The following is a 23,798-nucleotide window of genomic DNA, read 5'->3' as shown; positions in this document are numbered from 1 at the left end:
GCAAGGAATGTCCAGGCTGCAAGGAATGAAGAAGTCTTACTCAAAGGTAACAATCTAGCACATTCCTATTTCTACTCCTGGCTCTTTCCCCCACCTGTTTAATGCTATTGGTAAAGTTCCCCTCTCATGACAGCTCCACAGTCCACTTCTTGCTTATCACTGCTTTCCTCTAAATGCAAGAAGTAAGATTCAGCATGTCTCCAATACATTTTTCCTTGGCAAAGCCTCGCTTCCTGATCCATCATAATCAGGGCTAAGAAAACACGAGCTGCAAAAAGAATAGACAGCGGCACGGTGAACGTTCGTTGATCTCCAAATGCAGCTGTAAGGTAGGAAAAGCTTCCATCAGCAGAGAGCTAATGAACTGGAGGGTTAGTGGGTGGGAGCTGAGGAGGTATAGTCCCAGGGAGAGGAAAATTACCAAACCTTCTCTCCCCTTCTCTGTTTCTTTGCACATTTTCCACTAGAATTCCCCCAAAGTCTCTTTTTCTGATCTGTTTGCCCCGATGTCAGCATGGATTCACCAAGGGCAAGTCATGCATGACTAATCTAATTGCCTTCTATGACGAGATAATTGGCTCTGTGGATGAGGGGAAAGCAGTGGACGTGTTGTTCCTTGACTTTAGCAAAGCTTTTGACACGGTCTCCCACAGTATTCTTGCCAGTAAGTTAAAGAAGTATGGGCTGGATGAATGGACACTAAGGTGGATAGAAAGCTGGCTAGATCATCAGGCTCAAGGGGTAGTGATCAATGGCTCCATGTCTAGTTGGCAGCCGGCATCAAGTGGAGTGCCCCAAGGGTCGGTTCTCGGGCCGGTTTTGTTCAGTATCTTCATAAATGATCTGGAGGATGGTGTGGATTGCACCCTCAGCAAGTTTGCAAATGACACTAAACTGGGAGGAGAGGTAGATACGCTGGAGGGTAGGAATAGGATACAGAGGGCCCTCGACAAATTAGAGGATTGGGCCAAAAGAAATCTGATGAGGTTCAACAAGGACAAGTGCAGAGTCCTGCACTTAGGACGGAAGAATCCCATGCATCGCTACAGACTAGGGACCGAATGGCTTGGCAGCAGTTCTGCAGAGAAGGACCTAGGGGGTACAGTGGACGAGAAGCTGGATATGAGTCAACAGTGTGCCCTTGTTGCCAAGAAGGCCAATGGCATTTTGGGATGTATATGTAGGGGCATTGCCAGCAGATCGAGGGACGTGATCGTTCCTCTCTATTCGACACTGGTGAGGCCTCATCTGGAGTACTGTGTCCAGTTTTGGGCCCCACACTACAAGAAGGATGTGGAAAAATTGGAAAACGTCCAGCAGAGGGCAACAAAAATGATTAGGGGATGGAACACATGACTTATGAAGAGCGGCTGAGGGAACTGGGATTGTTTAGTCTGCGGAAGAGAAGAATGAGGGGGGATTTGATAGCTGCTTTCAACTACCTGAAAGAGGGTTCCAAAGAGGATGGATCTAGACTGTTCTCAGTGGTAGCTGATGACAGAATAAGGAGTAATGGTCTCAAGTTGCAGTGGGGGAGGTTTAGGTTGGATAGTAGGAAAAACGTTTTCACTAGGAGGGTGGTGAAACACTGGAATGCGTTACCTAGGGAGGTGGTAGAATCTCCTTCCTTAGATATTTTTTAAGGTCAGGCTTGACAAAGGCCTGGCTGGGATGATTTAGTTGGGGATTGGTCCTGCTTTGAGCAGGGGGTTGGACTAGATGACCTCCTGAGGTCCCTTCCAACCCTGATAGTCTATGATTCTATGATGTCTCTCCTGCCTCATCTCTAGAGCTGTAATTCTGGCATGAAGCAAACTTTGCTGCCATGTCCTGCCATTGTGCTTCACTTCTGATGTGGACAGACCCTGTCTAGGACTGAGGGCAGCGTGGGGCAGAGATTCAGTCCCCACGGCCCTTTCCACATCTGGCTTCTCTGCAGACTGACAGCATGGGGCTCTTTGGTGCTGGTGCTAAGAGCACACATGCTGCAGGGCTTTGAATGATCCAAGGCCGCCGGCCTTTGCCGACTGTGCCTTTACAGCAGCACCATAGGACTCCATCAATGGGGAAAACCCCTTTCAGGCAGTGAGCAGATGATCTTACTGTATTTTCAGCTGGCTCCCTGCAGACTCGTCTTGCAAGTAAATGGAGTGTGACAGAACACTTTGCAATCCATAGAGCAAGATGGGAGAATGTTGTCTTCAGTGACCTGAATAACATGCCTTGGTGCTCACTAACTACCCTCCCGGAGTGGGTCTGCGAGCCCATCTGAAACTGGCTTTTGAACTCTACATTGATTGCTGGCTTCAGACGTCGTTCAGCCGCTGGGGCTGCACTTGTGTTGCTTTGCAAAGCTGCCACAGACTCATTTTACTGTGGCTCTCGCTGTGATGTCGAGGCTTTTTGGCACATTGATAAATGATTTAAAAACAAAGCCACTTGCACCAGAAGGCCCATAGTTGGATTTCACCGCTTTGCTTACTGGCCACGGGGGTTAAACTCTTTACTGGTGTAATTGGGCCAAGCTACATTGACATCTGTGGAGTTACACCCATTTGTATCAGCAGAGAATGTGCATGTGGAAATGGAGGATTGGTAAAATCCAGGCATGTAATAATAGCAATCCTGGTACAGGGCTGTTATATAGCGTCTTCCTTCCAAGGATCTCAAATCCCTTTACAAACGTCAGCAGTGAATAACGTGCACTTGCCTGGCTGCCCTCAGCGCCTGCAATTACTGGAGTGCTGCTTTGGTGTTTAACAAGAGGAAATTATGATTTTATTAAAACAGTCTGCAACAACCTTTATACTTTGGCACTAACAACTCCTCCGTGTGTGTTTTCCAGTTAAACTGTGAAGTTCACAGCCAGGCATCATGCTAGCATTACTGTCCTGACAAATGCTAATATGTGGCTAGCGACGGTGCCTGTACACACCTCTGACCATCCAAACGAACCAGCAAGGCCCCTGGGGGAATTCCTCCGCTGCAGGGCTGGCAGAGGGTCAGCATTCTGTCCAGGGCCAGAACAGGGGCATGCGAGGGATACGTCTGGGAGCGGGGAATTGAGAGTGGAAGCGGAGTCAGTGCAGCCAGAATGGGAAGTGCTCTGCTCGTGGCCTGGCGACAGCCAATAGGCAGCCTTACAAGGCTGCCAGAAATTAGGGCAATCCTCAGGGCACCTTTTCTTTACCCTGGGTCCTGCACTGGCCCTCAGAGGAGCCCAAGATTAGGGAGACGCAAAGATGCCATGTAGCCATCTTTGCCCCCTCTCTTGGACTGCACTTTATGGGCTGTCCTGCATCAGAAGCGCAGCACAGAATCTGGTCCACTGCTCTCAGTGAGAGTTCATCTGTGAGGGGACTTTATACAAACTATTTATGCACACGCCTATCTATCTATCTATCTATCTATCTACTAATTTCTGCCATCCTAGTGTTACAGTGCTCTTTTACCCCAGTCCTTTAACCGTATTATAAGAGAGAAACAATCAATCATTCATGTTTTAGAATGCTGGCAGAGTGACCTGATGCATATATTTCACATGAAGTTTAACAACAAACAAGTCTGAAGATGACTCTGTGTGTAGACTCAGTAAGAACGCTTATTTCTTCTCTTCATTCTCCTATTACAGAGGGGTAAAAGCCAGGAGTTTTTGTAGGGCACTCTAAAGAAAAGCCAGCGAGGCTTGTTCTCTGCACTCTCATCTCTGGCACAGTCATTTACACCTTTGTAGAATGGGTGTAAAATGCTGATATTCTGATCTGGCAGGTGTTCACACCCCGTTTTCCCAGAGATACATGCACACGTTACTGGAGAATCTGACCCAGTATCTTCATGGTATATTAGGTTACCATACCAATGCCTGATTCTCCTAATTTATATCAACTTTGCACCAGTGTAACTCCACTGACTTCACTGCAGGTCCTCCTGATTTACACCTGTGTGCGTGAGCCTCCCTCGTGTCTGTATTTAGAAGTAACAGTGCTTTGTGAAAGGGCTGGGTCATTGTCAGTGGAAGTGATCTGCTGGGACAGTGCTCCCTAATTTAGCAACAACTTTAACGGTAAAAAAAAACCAAAAAATCACCTTCTGCTTTATGAACTGGATTAAGCCATAATGTCGTCTGATCTGTGATAATTCCCCACTAGCATTCCCCAGGGAGGAATATTCAGCTCCTATGACCATGAGTGCAAGGGAAGATTAAGAAATGCCAAAGTAACAAGTGCTTGGAAGCCTCTAGTCATTGTTCAGAAAAGATTATGTCAAACTTTAGATGCAGTTCTTGGGACGATTGACCTTTTAATTTGCTCAGTATTCTTGTTCCCACCCTAAGTGTTACCTGCAGCAACACAAACCATATTGCAAGCTTCCAAGCCAGAGGTGGGGATTAGCCTTTGCAGTGGAGTTTTAACAGCATCTTTTCTAATAAGGAAATAAAATTAATTTAAAAATGGTAGAAATGTACTCTGGAGATAAATTTGGCTTCATGGCAAAGCACTATTTGCTGGCAGTAATTATACATGAGCTTTAGGACACCCACATTATTCTTTAAGTGTTGGGCTACTATAGAGGTGGTCAGCATTATACTGAGTTCTAATTCACAGCATTCATGAAGGGAGCAGATTAGTGGGGAAATGGAATTAATTGTAACCTAATTCATTCCCCTTATACTGAGAGCTGCAGCTAATCCCTTTACAGGAAAAATAGTTTATTCTGAAAAGGATTGTGCCCTAGTGATTTGCAGGCCCAAAAGAGTGTGAGGATGGAGTAGGTGTTTACTTGGGAAGGGCAACCCGCAAATGAATTGAAGCTTCTCCAGACTACCTCTGAGCTCTTGGAATTGCAAAACTGGACAGGAAATCTTACAACAAGCATCTCTCTCCTGGTGTTTCAAGGCATCTGGTTCTGGTCCCAGGCACAATCTGGAATGCAGAGGTATATGAAAATTGGGAAAAAAGAAAATGCCACCATCAGCTATGCATGGATCTCCTCAGGATCAGTGTCCTCTATGGAGTGGGGACCAGATGGCCTGTGGGTCACAATGAATTACACATAGTTAATTCCTTCTCCCACACCCTGTACTTTTGGGATGAAAATTCAATCTGTTTTGTGTTTGTTTGAGGTTCAGAAGAAGTTTGGCTCCTTTTTGTCCATTTTGACTGGAGCATCTACATTTCAAGAGAAGGGTCAAGAAAGACTGTTCTCAGGGCATTCCTGGATGGACTGGAAATAGGAAATCCTGCATAGCAATGAATGAAGAGAAGCCTCTTTTCCCCTAAGATTCCCACAGCAATTTAGCCGACTCAAGAAACTTGTTGGCTCTGAAGAAGTTTTCCATAAGCTCCAACCCTAAATGAAAATGGAAAGCCCATGCTATCGTTGTTCTGGTCCATTCTCTAGTTCCCAGCGGTTTGCTGCAGAGAAAATCCCTCTGTCCTTCCTTTTCTAGCAATTCAGGAGCTCCTCACAAATGAGCATTTGCTCTCACAGATGGGTTCTGACTGTATTGCAAGGTAAGTTCCCTGGTCCCTGAGATGGGAGGGATCATGATTAGCTGCCAGTGGGCTATGCCCAAGCCTCTTTCATGTCTATCTGTTAAACAAGTGGAGATCAAAAGAGGCAGCAGGGGAGTGTGTGGACATGTGTTTGTGGATGGATTTGGTATTGAATTTTCAAACTCCGAAGAAGCTGTTTATTTTTAAGTGGGTGTCCTAGGGCTATAACATTACAAAATAGCAGCAAGAAGAAATGGGGATGAGAGAGGCTGGCACGGCAGGGAACGTGTTGAGGCAGCAGTGAGTCAGGGTCAGCACAGCTGGTGCCATAGGAGGGCAAGTGGGGATTAGAAGGCTCCAAAAATCAAAGCTGAACCAACTCTCAAAACGAAGAAATCATCCCACTTCCGAGGGAAGCATCACAAAAGTGCTGGGAGAGTTAACTGTGTAGGGACAAAAGACTGAATGTTTCCAGCTCTGATTCATATGGAATTTTTTCTCTAAAAAGACTAACACTCTGGGTTGAAAATTCCTGTGGATCTGGATACACTCGACAACAAGTGAAAGCCTGCTGCCCTCCACAGTTACTGCACGAGGGACACCAGCAGCACACAGAGCTGGCTACGGACTATCCCTTCTGAACAAGCAGTGTTGGAATCGATGATTTGAGTTGGGCAGGCTGTCCCTGTGGTTTGAGTGGCACTCATTGCAAGAACAGCTGTAGATAAGAATCTGGGTCTCAGTTCCTTGTCTGTAAAATGGGGATAATAATCGTCCCTCTGTTTCTTCTGTATTTAGATTGTAAGACCTTTGGAGCATGGACTGTCTCTCACTCCATGTTTGTACAGCATCTGGCACAATGGGCCCTCAGTTACAAATGGGGCCTCTAGGTCTAACTTTAATAAAATATCATCACCCCCCATCCTCATCATCATCATAGCAAATGCTGGAGGCAGAAGCTGCTTTTAAAACCTTGCTCCTAGCCATTCTGAGGAACACCCACTGATTGGGGAGAATTTTAGCTCTTAAGGGAAAATGAAAATTAACCAGAGAAATAGAAACGTCTTTTAATGTTGCTGTGGGAAGGTTCAGTTAAAGATGTGGGTTTTAAATTCTGCTTGACAGGTCCTGAGCAGGAAATCTGTTTGAAATTTTTCACTGGGAAAAAAAATGTTCTATGAAAATTTTCATTAACTTTTTTTTTGTTTTTATCGAAAAAACTGTAAACACAAAACTAAAAAGTTTTCATTTTTTTTACGAAAATCTATTTTTTCCACAAAAAAGGTTCAGTTTTGTCAAAAAGCTATTTTCCATTGAAAAAATATTTTGATGGAAACTTTCCCACCAGCTCTGCTCCTGAGTTTCGTGGCCATCATGACCATTTCCAGGCATGAATTCTCAGCCGATGGGCCAATTACCAAGAAAATTCTGCTCTCTGGACTCAGGGTGAGGCAGAGGGCTCCTTCATTCTGTGGGAACACAGCTGTGGTAGGAAGCCATGAACACACAGGACAAATCAGTCTCTCAGGTAACTTGGGCCAGTAATAAGGGAAGGGGGGCTTTGAAGATGCTGACTAAAATCTAAAATATGATCCATTATTCATAAGAACATAAAAATGGCCATACTAGGTCAGACCAATGGGCCATCTAGCCCAGTAGCCTGCCTTCTGACAGTGGCCGGTGCCAGGTGCTCCAGAGGGAATGCACAGACCAGGGCAATTGAGTGAGCCATCCCCTGTTGTCCAGCCCCAGCTTCTGGCAGTCAGAGGTTTAGGAACACCCAGAGCACGGGGTGTCACAAGGAGCCTGTGAAGCAAGTGGAGCATTGGTGTGATGGGATCTCCCTGGCCAGTGCTGCAGAGCAGGGCCTGCTATGTTGTTCCAACTGTATTGTTTTAAGGTGCATGGTTTCAGGGCAGAGCCGCATCTGGAGGTCAAGAATACACGGATAGCCCTGGCTACACCCCCATCAGAAAGGGGCACAGTCTTCTTGCCAGCTGTAGATGGTAAAGGGAGTTTCTCATGGCTGTGGGTATTCAGATTTCCAGAGGCAGTCAGGAATCTAGGCTTTAAAATAACTGGAGTGAAAGTCCTGGTTTGTAGTGGGGGAAGGAGTTTGGAGGAAGTCATGAACACATGGGAAGAAAGAGAAGCTGTTCCTCTCTGCTGGCCCATAGGACCGGCTCACAAGTAGAAGTGCCATGTGGTATCTGAGAAGCTGAAATCATTGCCCCAGAATGAGCCCGTGCTGTGCCCTTTTCTCTCCTCATTATCATCTTTGTCAGAGGAATGAGAGTTTCCATCTCTTATAACGTTCTCTGGGAAGCAGCTGCCGACGAGGCCCTTCTGACCTTTTAGTTTTCTGTAATTTGATTGGCCAGCTAGCCAGCCCTGGTCTCCCCCTTCGACAGCCTCATCAGTTATTGGAAGGTTAATTAATCCATTTTCCTGAGTGGGAAACCAAAATGGGCAGTGAGGTAAAGCTAACCCTTCTCAGACACAGTGTGCTGAGTACAACCATTACAATTCTACCTGCATTGGCATGACAAAGAGAGATGTGCACAGCTGGTCAGGGTAAGGGTGTACTGGGAAGAGTGGAAAGAAGAAAGAATTGTATCCAAATAATAATGGAGGCTGTTCTCTCAGTGTCCTTGCGAAGCACTCAGTAACACTCAAAGGAGTTACACTGGGCACACACAGAGGGATAGTTAAATACATCTTGTCCTGGCATCCTCACGAAAATTCCTGCACATTAAGTGATGGAAGTTGTATCTAGCTTGATGAAAAGAGTACAGTTCCCTACAAAATTAACACAGACCTTCTAATGTCCATGCAGAACAGCCATGACATCATTTTTAGAAGGGTTCAACAAAAAGACCTCACAAGGGTCTTATAAACATTATAAACATCAGTTCATCTAAATGGGAGGAATTAAAACTGAGCTGGCCCCCCAGTATTTGAACCTGCAGTCCCAAGGACTCTGGGAAATGAAGAGCAGTTGATACCCAAGTTCATTTAAGTCAGAGGAGGTGGCTGATTATCTATCATTCCTGAAAGGATAAATTCAAGGAATAGATTGGTTCAGTTCCTTCTTTATCCAATTATTTTCATTCTTCTTTGCTGGAAACAGAGAAGAAAAAAAATGTGGGAACTGTTTCTTTAAGGAGGTATAAAATATTCCTTGTTGGAGAAAGTCCCTTTTCGGTTATAAATTTTTATTTCTAATATGGCAAAGATCTTTCAGCATCTGAATTTGGAGGATTTTATTATTCCCCCCCCCCCGACCTCTGCATATCTTCCTGAAAATGTACTAGCAACTCGATAAAAATCTGTTTTAATGGGAACAAAACCTGGAGGTATAACTACCCTAACTTAATGGATGCTTTTAAGATAAAGACTGTCAAATATCCGATTAAAAAACCTTTATACAACAAGAGCAACTATATTAAGTGTACTCAATCAAAACCAGACTGAAGGCTCTATAAATGAAACAATGGGTGTTAGGAAAGGTATTCTACCAGTTACCGAAAAGAAAGATGAGATTTGGTAAAAAGAACAAGAAAAACTCAGAACCAGACATTGTTGTGTTCCAAGAAACCCAAGATGGCTCATGGGTGAGAAGCATCTGTAGAGCATGGCTGCACCATAGGTTCAGAATAGGGTGATGGGTTCCATTCAGTTATTCTCCACGGCCTTTAAGAGCTAATGTGAAAAATCGCAATGTTGGCCACAGCACTGAAATCGGTAGGTTTGCTGTGCTGGGCAGTGACTGCCATGAACTTGGACTGAAGCCAAAAAACAAGCTGTGCCCAAGTCAGAGTGGGCATGAATCCAGAGATGTGGGGCTTTCGTGGTGCATCACAAAGCTTGGTCAAAGCTCTTTTGTTACCCACATGCCGCTGTAAGACTCTGCGGCCAATGCATTCTGTTGTGCTGGCTGGATGGGAAACCGCCTAGATCTTTCCTCAACCCTTTGCTCCGAGACAGGATCTTATGTGCTGCTCAAATGAGGCAAAAGCCAGCACGCCATGGATGGGCATAAGGAAACAACCATCCCTCTTCTTCTCACTGAGGACAGCCCCAGGGAAACAGCCAGCCCTCTCCTTTGTCTTACTCACCGGGATGGGCTGCAGGAGTGTGACATGGCTCAGCATGTGATGCAAATGTCCCTCAGCTGAGCTCACAGTGGCTGAGTTGGTGTGCGACTCAAGGGGCTTGTCCAGGCTGTGACTGAGGTGACGCTGATGTTGGGGTTACTGCTTGCATAAGTGAGAATGAGACAACTCCATGTGATGTGCCTCACTTGGTTACTGCAGCAGAATGCATCCACTGGAGGCTTCAGGTGTCTCATTACCTCCTTTGGCATCAGGTATTTGCACCTGGCAAGGGGTGAAATGTTTTATAGCCCCATATCCAGAGGATGCTTAGTATCGTTGACACTTCAGATGGAAAGATTTGAAGGCTTGCCTGGGAGCAAGACTCCTGTGATGCTTTGCAGTTCAGTGAAGCTAACTTTAGAGAGTGGAATTTCCCCAAGTAGTAATCCTTAGCAGATTTTTAAAACTGCTAAGAAATTTCCTACAACAATGCACTAACAGCGAGATATGAAGTAAATTGCAATGGAACAGGGAACCTCGGCAATAGCCTGAGATCAGGAAATACACGAGGACCAGAACGATACACAATAAGGGTGACAAGGGCGTAATTGCTCCTAAATCACAGGGGAAGCAAGACCATCTACAGGCGGGATGCCGGCTGTAAGAGAATTACATGGAAGGCCTTCCACAGCTTTGGCATCTGTTTGCCTCTCTGTGTGTGTGCTGTCTTTACTAACCCTTAATAAAAAACCTTGGGTAAGTCATCTTTGATTGGATTTATTGATTATTAAACTAATCTGGACTGGAGAGAACATATACTCACAAGACATATACTCACAATTAATTGATAACCAATAACTGATAAATACAAATTTAATTGTTAATTGATTATGGACAAATATTGATTGTTAATTATTAACACTATATACAGGCAATATCGTCAAAGGGTTAAACCTGGCACAGTTTCATTTATAGCAGATGACTCAAGTTCACACAGTTCTCCCTGTCCCTTAGCTCTCTCTCGTTGATTGCTGTTTCTACCCCAATCTGACATGTAGCCGAACTAATCCACCCCTTCCTTGCATGCAGCATAGAATCCCACAGAAGATTGGAGTGATGATATTATAAATATGATACGGGTAATTAATCTGTCTTCTGCTTCAGTGCCCTGGCAAGGATTTAGGCCTACAATGGGCTGTGGTTTCTTTGCTTATGAAAACATACCAAAATGACTACTCTTATGTGCTAGGCTATCACAAGATAACACACAAAGCATCCTGTTTCTGTTGCATTCATTCATTCATTCATTCATTCACTTGGCTCTAGTGCTGGTGGAAGCTCTGGGCTTGCAGAGCTGGAGGCTGGTGTCTGCTGTTAAGAGCAGAATGGCACAGTACCGGCAATTCAAAACCCCTCCCTCTATCAGTGCAACTGAGACCTGACCAAAGGCATAAAGAGGAATTCATTTTCCATCAGTCCATAAGTCTGCCAGCAGTGTGACCAAATAAATAACAAGTATAAGAAGAAAGGGGCTAAGATTCAGAATACTTCTTTTACCCAGGCCACCAAACAGCCATGAGAGGGGAACTATTTTCAGTCTCTAGTTACTTAAAGCCACACTGAAACCAGTGAGCTGTATATCCCATTACCAGTCTTTTGAGCCATCCATTAGGATTATCCCAGTGTTATTTTTTGAGTTCAAGTAATAACATGGCTATTACCATACTCTACTAAATACCTGGAAATCCAGATAAAATACTAAACTGACTGGTTTGCCTGCAGCATGTGTGGGAGTAATAATTGCTCATTTCCTTCTGCCATTCGTCTTCCCCTCTTTGTCAATGTTGCAAATTCTCCTAGATAAAGTGAAAGTGGGGAGCTATTGTTAGCACAGAGGTAGATGAACAGACAGTAAATATGTGTCAAAATGTGCCATGCCAAATCTAGGTTATTTCCCTGCAAACATAATTTCTCATCCTTGGATTTAAAGTCAAACACAGCTTCAAAGTATAAACTGTTCAAAGAATTTTTATGGTCTTTGATTTGATTCCGCAAATCCATCAGATTAAAGATTTGTACCTTTGTACCACAAATAAGGGTTTGCGTGCAAATAGAGTCCAGCAGACAACAGTCTTTCCATCCTTCTTACTCTTGCTTTGGCAGATTAAAGCCACCCCTCTGAACAGAAGGATCCATGCTCGTGACTCCAGGGGCTTCTACTTTCCCTTTGTTTTCAGCCCTTGAGAGCCGGCTGGCCTGCAGAATTGACGAAGTGGGAGAAAGCCTCCATCTCATTTCGTCTAATCTAACCCAGGCCATCCGTGACATCTGAAACGTGCCCTGCCCCTCGTACCCTGGGAAAAAGGGGAGAGTGGCTTTCCAGCCTAGCCATCATCAAGTACATCTCCTGCAAGGTCACCAAATGCCCTCCCTTTCAGCCTTCACTGCTGAGCACTGGGTAGCTCTTTTCAGTGCTACTTCTCTGTAGGAGTGAAAGCCTCAGCCATGCCCACCAGGGAATGATGAGAAAGTGAACCAGCTATGCAGATAAAGGCTTAATTTTTGCCAGGCTGAAATTCTGGGAGACACATTTCCAGGGAAGGTGCACAGTATTGGGGAGGGAGTGTCTGGGATTAGGGCTCCAATATTCTAGCCTTCTCCCCCTGTTTCACAGTCTTATAGATGAAACCCACAGGGATCTGTAGACATGTCATGGGCGTCTATAGAAATTAGCCTAAAATCCTGTAGAGATGAATAGAGAATGGATAAAGAACACTTCTTTATTGTCTAACTGATTCCACAGGACTTCTCAGCACACTGCCTTTCAGGTGTTCCCGTCCTGGGTAATATGATACTAACCCATGTGGCATTACGAGACAGAGCCTCCCCTCTTAAATCAGCACCTAGGACATGGTACCCGGTGTACCTGTTTGCACAGACTATCCATTTCCTTGTGACAGGAAAAATCTGTAGAGGCTTGACCCTGCCCTGTTTCTTATAAAATATTCACTGCTAGAGGACCAGAGGTGCTGTCTTAATAAAAATGCCCAGCTGTGTAATGAAACTCATCCATCTAAACGGCTGCAGGTGGAAAATATTTCCCTCACGTGCCCCCTTTGAGAAAGCTGGGGCTGCAGAATGTTAATGAAGTGTGAGCGCAGAGGAGAGTCTAGAATGGAATAGCCTGAATCACGGAGAGAGAGCCCCATTGTGAGACAGCCAGGATTTGCTGAATAAGGGTGATCAACAAGGTTATTTTTACTCATCAGAAAAAAAATGAAAAATGCGTTACAATACCTCAAAACAACCTTCCCTTTTCTTTGCAGAGCTAGTCAAGGCTGAGCTTCTGCAGCTCATCTGGAATAAAACCTCTAAATATCTTACCAGAGCTCAGCTCTTCATAAACTGGAAAGAGGGAAATGCCAAGGGCTTCTTGAATAAGAACTAGTCCAACAGGTTTTGGTTGTCAGATAAGACAGTGTCTTGGTTACTAAACTAGCCTGTCCGCAGCAGAGATACAGGGACCCTATTCTTCATCCCGAAGGAAAAGCCATGGTAGTCTCCTGATTTTGGCTGTCAAGTGGTTAGATCCAAATTGCTTCTTATGCCTCATTGCCTAGGAACCTATGGGTGTTGCAATTTTCAACCCTCCCCCCGCAACTCAAGTTTATTGCTTGCAGCCCAAGATCTTCAAACCTGAAGACAGGATCAAGTCCTGCTTGGAATCTGAACAAAAAAATAATCTCACTGTTTTGCAGTTAGCCTGATGGCGTTCTAGAGGCATTAGTGAATCTGTGAAAAACTGGCATGTGCTACTTTAACGTGTTATCCACTGAGGTGGACTAGCTCACTGGTTCCTTTATAACTTGCTTTACATGAGCATGGGTACAGAGATGATTGGATAATGTTAACATATTGCACCTTTGTAGAATTGAATTAAAGCGGTTAATTAGGGGTGAGCGATCAGGCAAGGAATCTTTGTAACAATAAATGGAGTCTTAATCTGCTGGATGACCATTCTTTCAGTCCCAACATACTCCAGATCATATCTAGACATCTGCCCATGGTTGAGACTCAATATACAGTGGTTTCATTTTTAGTTTTATGTTACAGTGGTGTTGCATCATTTTGTATATTTTAAGCTGGGTATCTATGGGAGTGTGTAGGTGTAATGGTTTGTGATCATTTATTGCAAGAATGTTTGGAGAGATGGAAAGATTCTTGGGTTTGTTTCTATATCAGATTTTGGTATTTAATCATTTGATATTAGTACCTATCTTTCTTTTCAAATGGGATGTTAGCTCCCATCACGTCAGATACTTTTCTTTGGGGATTGAACAACTTGCAAATACAAACTCATTTTTACAAATAGTTATTCAGAGGTCTACAAAGAGAAGGTCACTATCATCTAAAACAACCCAAAGTACATTAAATAATGTGTATAAAATAGAGACATTAAATAGCGCACATACATTACTTGACACTTAGTGCATAAGAGATGCTTTGTGCAAATTCACCAATTAATTTACTGTACAGAAGTGGTAGCACAATTTGTGCACGTGAACATTAGGTGACGTGTTCACATGTTATTTCAAAATATCATTAAGCTTTTTAAATAAAACGAACCACAGGAACATATTCAATTAAATGCACCTTTGCAAATTTACGTGCATTCTTGAAGCAGCTCTTCACTGGATGGTGACAAAATATTTAATAATGAACAAAAACAAGTAATTGTGCCTGGCAGTGGAGACTTGCAGAGGAAAGGCTGAATATTTATCATTCATGTCTTATTTTCCTCATCAAGGACCAGCCTGCCAGGAAGAAGGGCAGAGGAGATCCTGAAAGCTGGATTAATCCTATTGAACAATTTATATATCTGATGCCAAACACAAATGTTTCTTTGAAATCTAAGAGAACATGCTGCAGGTCAAATGCAAAATGTAAGGTAGGTTCCAGCTTTGTCAGGGTGAAGAGCCTAGCACAGAGTATACACAGGATTGAAATCTATTTTTCATGTGGCGTCAAAGGCCTATTTGGACAGATGTGTCAGGTAAATTTTCATTTCAGTTTATTCCCAGTGTTGCTGCAAAAAAGGCGCCAGAGATCATGTAGACAAAAGGAGTCCATTTGTACTAGCAAACTAGACACATTTCTTTTCAATAAACTTCTCAATGGGGTGGTACCAGAATCTGCTGAACGTGCCTTGGCTTGGCTAAAATGGACGTATAAACATATTTTACATATATATATATATAAACATATAGCAACATGTGTTACTATATACTGTAAAAAACATTCCAAAAGAAAGCACTCCACTGCATACACCTCTCTCCCTGGGGAGAGGAGGAGAGAACAAAGTACATGTGACGGAGAAGTAGTCTCGTTGCTTAATGCACTAGTGGAAGATGCTCAGATACTATAGTGGTGAATGTGGTATAAGAAATTATACAGAATAGAATATGCCTTGTTGTTGCGTACGGCTTTGTAGAATATGATTAGTCCACCTTAAAAGCTACCTTAAATATCATGGCATGTTAGCAGTGATCTTAAGTCTGTGGAATAATAACAAAGTTGGAGTTTGTTGCTGACCCGTCTCTGGTGTGTTCCTTTATTTATCAGAGCATCCAATGGGTCAATGAATTTAGCTGGCAGTATTTCAGAGCCGGAGGTTTTCAGTCTGATTCCACATGGCATTGTTAAATTCACGTTAAGAAAATAAAGGCATAGCTTGCTTTAAAATGTCCGCACTATGTCCAGAAGAGGTTTCTAAGAACGGCAATCAGCAAGCACAGTGAGTGGGTCACAGGAGCATTTGATAAGCTCTCCCTTGACTTAGATTCTCACTGCCGTGGGTGAGAGAGAAAGAGATGAAACATTCTGTTGGAAGGGAAAAAGGAACAATGACCAGAAGCAAAACTGAGTGGGTGTGCACACAGAGAAAAAATGGATGTCCTTCTCAAAGGTCTGCATCAAGCCCATAACTCCTGTTTGGGCTATAGCATAACCTATTGGGCGAGGGTATGACCTGTGGTATGCAGGTCAGATCAGAAGATCGAAATGATTCCTTCTGGCCTTAAAGTCTCTGACTTGCAGAGACACACATGTAGTATTTTCTCATGCACCATGGAATTGTGGTGAGTGGTCGCTTGCTTTTTTTCTGCAAAGTGGTGGGAATAGAGGGAGCCCAGCTACTAAAGTAGTTACGTGGCCCTGCAACAGGGGAATCTGAGCCCCTTACAATCTTTAACGTATTTATTTATCAGCATAACACTCTGTCAGGTAGGTTAGTGCGATGGTCTCCATTTTACAGTGGGAGAACTGAGGTACAGAGAGATTAAGGCTCTTTCTACACTTGGAGTCTCGGTAGGTTTGTACTCAGGGTGGCTAGCCCATGCTACAGCTCACCACTTCCTGTGCTCCCCCAGCTGTTCTTAGCACAAGTCTGAGAGTGTGTGTACATATGCTGGGAATCACACCCCTAGCTGCATCGGGTGCATATTCAGGACAGTTAACCTCTGCCACTCCAACTACTCTGCTATTTTTAGTGCCTCTATGCCTAGACAGAGTGCTCTCCCCATCCCAGATCACAAAGCCACCACACCCTTCTGCTAACAAAACCCGCACACCCCTGTCCTTTTGTAAGGCCCACACAGTGGGGTGTGCCCACAGTGGGGTGCTGGTCCCTGACTGGGACTCCCGGGCACTGCCACAACACAGATGATAAATAATCATAATTATCATCAGTTATTACAGTAAGGATGAAGAAAAACCCAAAGTCACTGGATTTCCCAGGCCTCCTGTCTTCTGTGCATTTAATGCTTTAGAGCAGGGGTCGGCAACCTTTCAGAAGTGGTGTGCCAATTCTTCATTTATTCACTTTAATTTAAGGTTTTGTGTGCCGGGAATACATTTTAATGTTTTTTAGAAGGTCTCTCGCTATAAGTCTCTATATTATATAACTAAACTATTGTCGTATATAAACAAGGTTTTCAAAATGTTTAAGAAGCTTCATTTAAAATTAAATTAAAATGCTGATCTTACACTGCTGGCCCGCTCAGCCCGCTGCCGGCCTGGGGTTCGGTTCACGTAGGCCGGCAGCGGGCTGAGCGGGGCCTGCGGCCAGGACCCCGGCTGCCAAGGGACCGGCAGCCAGAACCCCAGACCGGCAGTGGGCTGAGCGGGGCCGGCAGCCGGGACCCCAGACCGACAGTGGGCTGAGCGGCTCACCCCGCTGCCGCTCAGCCCGCTGCCGGTCTGGGGTTCCGTCCGCCGGCTCCTGCCAGCCAGGGTCCCGGCTGCCGGCCCCGCTCAGCCCGCTGCTGGTCTGGGGTCCCGGCCCTGCCCACAAAGAGTAGGTACCTACCTTCTCCCTGGTTCTAGCCCATTCTCTTCCTCTCTCTGCACTGAGCTGAGGGTGGGAGTGTGCTGAGCACAGGGCTGGGGGTGAAGGAGCAGGCTGGGGCTTGGGGTGCAGGGTCTGGCCAGGAGCTAGAATGAGGGAGGGGGCTCAGGTTTGGGGCAGGAGGTTTGGGTGCGGAGTGCTTACCTGGGCAGTTCCTATTTGGTGTGAGGGGTGCAGGTGGGAATGTGGGGTGTGTGTGTGCAGGAGCTCCTGTTTGGTGCTCAGGGTGGGGGTGCGGATGTGGGGGTGCACGAGTCAGGGCATGGGGTCTGGGGGATTGGGTATGTGTGGGGGGTGCAGGGGGCTGGGGGGACTGGGTATGTGTGGGTGGTGCCAGAGTCAGGGCTGGGGGGCATGGGGGGTTCAGGGGTCAGGGCAGGGGGCTGGGGGGTGTGGGGGTTTCAGGGGTCAGGGCAGAGGGCTGGGGTCGTGGGGGTGCTCCCAGCCCCCTGCCCTGAGTGGCTCACGGCAGGGGCTGGAGGGGATATGCCCCGATTCCACCCCCTTCCCCAAGGTCCCCGGAGCAGCGAGCACGCTGCGGCTCCGCTTTTCCCTCTCCCTCTCCTTGGCAAGGGCCGTCAGCTGATGGGCGGCAGGGAGGGAGAGGAGGAGGGGCAGGAACCCCGCACGCGGGGGGAAGAGGCGGGGGAGGGGGGAGCTCACCTGTCCTGCAAGGAGGGGGCGGGGGACAGAGAAGAGCGGGCTGGGCTGGGCTGGGCCAGGCTGGGCAGGATTTTTAATGGCATGCTGCTGGCCCCGGCAGGCAGCAGCGTGCCATTAAAACTCGGCTCGCGTGCCGTCTTTGGCCCGCGTGCCATAGGTTGCTGACCCCTGCCTTAAACTGTAGCTCTTTGGAGCCGGGACAGTGTTTATTTCACAGGGCACACAGTGCAGGCACCTTGTCTGCACAAACCATGTAAACAGACAGATAATAATAATACTAAGGGAACTATTATTATTAGGCCTGATGAAGGGGCCAAGAGTCTCCTGCTTGTGCTGGTGGGGATGAAGTGGCCAGATTCTCAGCTAGAGTCAATCTACATTGACTTCTATGGAACAACCCCGATTTACACAAGCTCAGAGGCGAAAGTAAGCCAGTACGGGATGTGGCTGCTGCTATGGGCCGGTACACAGCCGACGTTAAAGCACGGTGGTGGCTGGGAGCCCCAGGGCTCCGGCAGCGATTTAAAGGCCAGGCAGCACTGAAAGACTGGCTGGGGGGATCTGGCTACAGCCCCGCCCCTTCTGGGGGCCCAGAGCTGCCCTCCCACCTTGCCCAGGACCCTGGCCGCCCTGCATACCGGTAAGTCCTTTAAGTTACTTTCACCCCTGCACAAGCTGAGGTTATGGCCCAGTAATAGCATGTCCACAGGAGGTGAAAGTCGCCAGTATTTTCCAGAGCCTTTCCTCAAGAGGGAGCGCTTGGTTAGTGGGCCTGTCTAGAACCTGATGAAGCGAGATGGCTGAAACCACAAAATGCACTCAAAAGATTTTTTGCACTGCTTCCAGAAGGCACAGATTTCGTAAGCCTTGTTGATCTTTTTTAGAAAGTGCCAAGGAAAAGCCTTTTCCTTCATGAAGATTGCTCAGAATTTCTATCCCTCGCGTTATACCATGAGTAAGTACCAATTTCCAGGAGAGGAAGGATGGTTTTGTGGTTTGGCACAGGGAGTGGGACTTGCTTCTGGGCTCTTTTCCCAGCTCTGCACCAGGCTCCTGCACGTCCTTGCACAAACTGCTTCATCTCTGTGCCTGTACAATGAGGATAATACTACTTCCTTTGTCTGCCTTTCTACTTTGTAAGCACTTCAATGCAGGGATTTTGCATCTCTTGCTACGTTCCTCTAGAGCACGAAGCATAATGGAATTGTGTCTTAGTTGGGGCTTGTAGGTACTTCTGGAATATAAATATTCCACAAGATCTCTGGAGTCCACACTTGTTTTAAAGAGTTACACATGAGCACGAGGGCTGGGGGGAGAATGAGGAAAGTGATGGATTACTCAATCGGGACTGGAGAGTGGGGAAAGGCTACAAGATGTGGGCAGCATGGTTGATTTGTGGTGTCTTATGTTCTCTTTCCATTGGGTTGTATGATGAGGGGTGGTATCTGGCAGCTGGCCAACATTCATGCAGAGGATAATCGAGCTAATGGGCATGCTGCAAATCTTTGAAGAAAATGGAAGGCCAGTTGGTGGTTTATTTTGACTGGCTCTCACACAATCTCCTCTAGCCCTCTTTGTGAGAGCTGAGTCCCAGATACACTTCTTCGGCTTGCCAAATGCACAGAAAACACTCTCCAATTCACTGATGCCTAACTTAGAGAGAGAGATAAAGAGCTCAAGCCCATTTCAGGTTAACATCACCACTTGACATTTATATAGAACAATTATCTCTTCAAAAGTGTTACTTCTAAAGTAAAGTCTCCCTACTAAACCAAAGCATAGCTGCCTTCTGCTGACACTGAGCAGTGAATGCATGGAACAAAGCTTCCTCACCCTACACTAGAACTCTGAGGCCATTCTGAGCCGTAGTTGCGATGGTCTTTTTTGGGACAGCCACAAAGGCCCAGTACTTATCAAAGGTACGGCAGAGCCAGAATCACAACTGATGTTACTGCTCTGGTTTAGTTCTGAACACTCAGAATGAAACGCAGCGTTTGCCTCTCTGATCTTGCTGCACTGAGCAAGCTAGAATTCATCCCACTGAAAAACAGTTTTTAAATATAAAAGTATAAGGTTAAGTATAAGCTACATACAAACATATTAAGTGCCAGTTACTCATCTTGAATGAGTTATCAAAGAATTATTACTGATTGTATTGTGGTAGCAGCTAGGAGCACATTGTGCTAGATATCGTACAAACAAAGAACAGATCCTGCCCCAAAGAGGATAATAAATGAAGAATGACTCAGGGCAAAGGATATAAATTATATGAAAGTGTCTTAAATGATTAGTCTCCCTCCCCCTTCAAAAGCTCATATAGACTCCAGCTGGCACCCACTAAACAATTTGTTTCAGATCCTCAGATGGCATAAATCAGCATTGGCTTCAGTGGAGCTATGAGGACTTTATACCAGTGAGAATCTGGTCCTATGTCAGGCTGTACCATCCCCCATCTCCAAAGAGAGTTGTTGTAATATCATTTAAACAATCCCTGCACTTCCTGTAATGGATTTATGGGGAGATGGGGGCGGGGTCAGAAAACAAAAGGAAACAAGGCAGCGATGATGATGAGCGAGATGCACCTGAGAAAAACCCAAAGAGATAAAAAAGGCAGGCAGTCCATAAGTAAGAGCAGACAACCCCAAGGGGAATTTAAATCCATGAGTGAGACTTCAGCTGCAGGAACTTTAATTCCTTGAAAGAATTTTCGGAGGCCTCACCTGGGGAATGTAAGACTTCTCAAATGTCATCCCAAGCAGTGACAGAACATCAAGTCCAAGGTTTGCTGGTGAGATAGTACCTGTTAGAACTTTGTTGAAAAGGCTATGCGGATGAGAAGAAGAAGATAATGAACTAGTCCATATGAAAAAGTAGAAGCCCCCAAGAGAAAATAACCGTCTCTTTTCTAGCTCACTCTCCTTCTGCCCATTCAGAAAAAATTGTCTGGATTTCAGATTTCTTTTGCTGATTATTGATGAATGCTTCTTCCTTGGTCAGAATTTTGATGGGGATTAATATTTGATTTTCACTCTGCTTTCCTCATTCTGTTTCTGATCTCTCTCCAGCATTCATTTTTTTAATAGAGGCTGTGAATTTGTCTTTTAATATTTATCTGGAAGATATTATTGCAGTGTGACCCACTTATTTGCTTTTGGAAAATATATTTGGCTGAAATTTGATGCATGAATGGGGTGGTTGATGCCTGGAGGTTTGGTTTGTTAAATGTCACATATATGTAACATTTAAAAATTTACATTAACAATTCAATTAAGTGAAAGATCCTGGACTGATAAACAGAGGGCTTCAGCCTCCAAGGCTATCTCCTGAACAGATACAGAATGGGAAACAGCAATACCAGCTTTCCTGAATGCCAAAATGCATCGTCCCTTTCCTGAATGAATGATAGTTCATTATTACTATTTCTGGTTACATGACAGTAGCTTCTAGAGAGCCCATCTGAGATCAGGGCCCCATTGTGGTAGGTGTGGCACATCCATAGGGGAAGAAACAGTCCCTGCCCCAAAGAGTTCACAATCTAAATAGCCCAAACAGATCAAGGGTGGGAGGGGCCAGAGGAAATAAAACAGCCAAAGTTTAGGAAAGTGAGCAGAATGCCTTTATGCCCTCCCTCCACTCAGCACCAGGGATTGTCTTGTTGGTTTTTCCTTTCTTGTTCTAAAACTATGAGCACACATTTAGTCTTCACTGTCATTGTTAGTTTCTTTACCCTGTCATTGCTGACTCAGGGAGAAGATATCCAGACTCACAATGGTTCATTTAATTTTCTTGTCAGTCTATTTTTTCTCCCTCAGTTATCTCCTCGTTGCAGCAGGCCATTTATCTTTTCAAAACCCAGAGAGCATCATCGCTCCTTGTACTTAAGAGTCCCACTTACAAGACCAGCCTGGTGTGCTAATGGCTGAGGAGTGGAAATCCGAGCGTAGGCACTGGACTGCTGGACCAGAGACACAGGACATGTCATGGAGCAGCTTTAGTCTCTGGGGGACACCAGGCCTCCTCCATTGTCGAGGTTTATGCTGTCTGACATAGAAAGGTTTGTTCTGAGCTAGTTTACATCTGTAGGTAAAGACCAGCCTGCGGAGAGAGTGTTCTCACTCCACGTTGCAAGGATGCCCCCGTGCCCAGGTCATCTTCAGGGATGGTACCCAGGATCTTGGGTTCTCAAAGCATAAACCTCTACTGCTTGAGACAGTCCCAGACTGATACATCTCTTTACATGATCCAGCCACGACAGACAGTTCTTCAGCTTGCACTGAGCTCAGGCAAATGAGTACTTTGACTTCAAGGAAATCAGTAGGATATGCTGATAAAAGCCACATACAGCTGCTCGGTGTCAGGACGAAATTGCTGCTAAGCTTACAGCACTTCCTCCGAGCAGTGCTTACAATATGGATTTTAATTTTCGAGACGGGGCAAACTCCTTGGAAGAAAAGTTGTTGTATAAGGCCCTTTTTTGTCTCCTTCTGCCTTGTGTTTGGGCTGCACAGTTTCAGGGAGAACATCTAAGATGAGATAAATACTTAGCGAGCAAAGCGTTCACAGGCCGTAAAATCACAGATTGTTCTTTACAATGACTTTTTAGGGCCTGGACTCCACAGAGAACAAACTCCCATTTTTTCCTCATAGAAGATGCATCTAAATATTTAATGAAATGCTAACTAAGCCTTAATTCTAGGGTTATTTATCGTTCTCTATAAATATTTGGTGTATGTGCCACATGCAGAGCCTGGATATTAAATTATACAAGAGTGTGAAAGAGACATGGGTACATTTCTGGTACAACTAAGGATGGCTCCAAACCACAGCCCTGGATCTGGACATCACCAGAACGGGGAGAAAATTAAACCCCATATCTGCTCAGCCCCATTTTTATTTATCTTTTTATTTTTTAAACAAAAATAAGGGGAGAACAGAAAAAGAGTCAACAGAACAAAAAAAGTAAAGGCATGGGTGGGGAGGCAAAGGAAAGGGAGGATGGTGGGCAGGGAGGGGAAAGGAGAGTGATAGCTCAGTGTCCATCTGCTAAGAATTCATCCAAGGTGTTGAGAAAGTTACAGCAAATCTTTTCAAATGTGTCTGAGACCCTTCTTCAAATATTACCCACCCTGTGGGTACCAGATCAGCCCAGTTACAGTGCTAGGCTTCTACAGAGACAATCAGTGCTTCTGTCTAAACACTATGAGTTGTTTGCCCACAAGTCCAGGTCTAGGGAACCCCCAGCAGGCCAGGGGCCAAGTTAGGAAGAGAAACCCAGGCCTCCCAAGCTCCAGTCCAGTGCTCTATCCACTAGGTCATGCAGCGGTGTGTGTGTTTTTGTGTGCTGTACTGTATACGGTAGCATTTATACTTGTAAGGGGAGGTGCTTCCTTTTCAGCTCACAAATAAAGCCTAAAAATGGAATGGCTGTTATTGTTATTCAGCTGCAAAGTTGCCACTACTGCAGCGTTATGAAAAAGCCGCCCCATGAGTAAGGCTGTCTGGCATACGTCCCTTCCCCTACCTCCCCCAACTCTGCCGGGCTTGCTTCTCTTTGTCTCCACGGCATTTCATTTTCCCACATGTCTCTTTTCTTAGATGAGTCCGGAGCCAGAGTTGATTCTGATCCTTCCACTGCTGCTCGCTTGTTCTGAGAGCAGGTGCCAGTTGAACATTGCAGCAGAGACCTTTAAGGACTGATTTATTTATTTGGTGAATTCATTCCAGCGCCATTTGTCTTCCCTTGTTCATTCTGGGATGCATTATTTAGTGCTGTAGGAGCTGAGTTCGTGACAGTTTTCTCTCAGAAAAGTGAGTTTCATTCCCTGACAGCTCCAGCCAAATACTACTTGTCCTTCTTTATTGGATTTAAGTTTTATACTCTCCATACGCCGATCCTTCTTCCTGCACCATTGTTTGAGCTCAGCTCTCACTGAATATGCAGCTGGCTCAAGCACTTCTCATGCTTCAGAAGGGTGACTTGGTACTGGATAGAAAAGAACTGGCTTGCCCAGTAATTCTTTGAAATTTCCATAAGCCCAGCCTATGAACATGCTGAAATGTTGGTTTAGCTCAAGGGTTTGCCTCAGATCCACTTGCTGCCATCCTTTCCCTTTCCTGGTGAGTGGTTTGCTCCAGTAC

The sequence above is a fragment of the Chelonia mydas genome, chromosome 18 (assembly GCF_015237465.2).
Source record: "Chelonia mydas isolate rCheMyd1 chromosome 18, rCheMyd1.pri.v2, whole genome shotgun sequence".
In the NCBI taxonomy this organism is placed as follows: domain Eukaryota; kingdom Metazoa; phylum Chordata; order Testudines; family Cheloniidae; genus Chelonia; species Chelonia mydas.
Note: the sequence above shows the minus strand (reverse complement) of the source record.